This window comes from Rousettus aegyptiacus, unplaced genomic scaffold, assembly GCF_014176215.1.
Source record: "Rousettus aegyptiacus isolate mRouAeg1 unplaced genomic scaffold, mRouAeg1.p scaffold_m13_p_7, whole genome shotgun sequence".
In the NCBI taxonomy this organism is placed as follows: domain Eukaryota; kingdom Metazoa; phylum Chordata; class Mammalia; order Chiroptera; family Pteropodidae; genus Rousettus; species Rousettus aegyptiacus.
Genome location: NW_023416310.1, coordinates 20765669 through 20767661, shown reverse-complemented (window position 1 = coordinate 20767661; position 1993 = coordinate 20765669).

Below are 1993 nucleotides of genomic sequence, written 5' to 3'. Positions count from 1 at the left end.
GTATCATCTAGTTAAAACTTTTGACTCCTTTCTTAATGTCATTTGGAGTATTCAGTTACCCTTTAATTTGTTCTTCACTGCATTAATCATTTCATTTTCTTCTGAGATATGAACCGGATTTTAAATTCTTAACCATTATGTTTTCCTCCCCCATGTACACCTGATTTTGTGATTCTTCTGATCAAATACATTTTTCTGATGGAGTTTGACTAGACCAGTGAAGCATGGGACTAATCTTCCTGTAATTTGGGCATAAAGTTTTCATCTTGAAGCCTAAGATAAAATTCAAAGATTTTATCCTGTACCTTATGTACTCAGTTTATTAATCTTTTATTATATAATTAATACTTGAATAATTATTTATGGAAAAGTTATACACACACACACAGAATAAAATAAGAGACGCTTTATTCTTACCCCTTCCACCTAAACACATCCCTAGTGATAAGCATTTAATGATTTAGTATTTGTCTTTCTGGTCCTTATTTTACGTGTTTAAATATATACACACATACATATGTATGGTTTTATAAAAATGGGGTATTGGTTAATGTGTTTTCTACATCTCATTTAGTTCCTTTATACTTTGCTCAGTTAGGTTGTTTGCCTTGAGCATGTTAAATCACATATATTGCTCTTGGAGTTTGGTGATAAATTCAATATTTTAATACTGAATTTCAGAAATTTAAAAATATTATCTTTTTGTGTTTTTACTTTGTGTTAATATCATTTTAAATTTTAATGTGGATGTCTAACATATTGGTTATCTCTCTCAGTTTTGTGCCTGTTAAATTTGAAAAGCACACTTTTTACATTTTTGTATGGGTCACTGAAAAAAAATTAACCAGAATTATACCAAGGGATGTTACCCTAGCAGAGATTTATTTTAGATAGCACTGCAGCATTAATCAACGTTATTAATGCATAATTACTGAAAGAGTAGCAAATCCAGATACCGTGCAGTTAGTTGTATCAATTGAGGTTTTTGAGATAATGTGCTGTGAGGCAGGGCAGAAAGAGTTTTGTTGGTATTCTTCCTTCCTACAATAGGAATAGAAGACCTGGACCAAAAAAAACCCAATCATTTAAATGAAAAGTCGGTTTTACAAATCTTTACATGTGACTTGCTAACTGTGAATTAGGAAAAAGGCAAGGGCAAATATATTAAACTTTCTGATTCTAAGGAATGATTAAAAATTCGAAAAAGCAGTCACGTTCTCTACAACGCAGAATCCATGGGAAAATCTCTCTTAGTAATAACATCTCAGAATTTGCTTCTCGAACTACTGAAGAAGGCAATTTTATACCTATCTTCTGGAGTTATTTTTTTTTATTTTTTGAAGGGAGGTTATTGATATTTCTATATGTTCGTTACCCCAACAATGAACAGTTTCTCCACCCTAAGGTTTTCTGCCAAATTGACTTATTTAGTAATGAATAAGTTTTCAGTATTAGTTGAGATTCCTGATTGAATACAATAGAATCAGACTCTGACGGGGGACTTTACTGAAAGAGCATTGGTGATGAGGGAAATATTCATGAGCGGGAGGAGCAGGTCATAGGTGGGCATGCTGTCTAAAGAATCAAAGGGCATACAACAAGCTGGCAGAGCAAGAATGCCCTGAGGGAACTGCTTCTGCCGCCACCACTACGGCAGCAGCCATGAATGACCTTAACGGTGCCCCTATTTTTGACCTTCTCAGGATTTTGTGTCTTGAAAGTTGGCTTCTCATTGCCTGAGCTTGTGTCATGAGCTTTCTTCCAGCTACGCCTGGAGAGGGATTTGTTCCTCTCTTCTTTTATAGTGGGAAGTAGAAGCCTGGCTATCTTAATTTTCTAGGCCTGCAGTAACAGAGTACCACAGACGAGGTGGCTCAAACTGCAAAGATTTATGTTCTTATATTCTAGAGGCTCGAAGTCAGACACCAAGGGTTGGTCCTTTCTAAGGACAGCGAAGGGGAAGCCACGACCTGTTCCAGGCCTCTCACCTTGG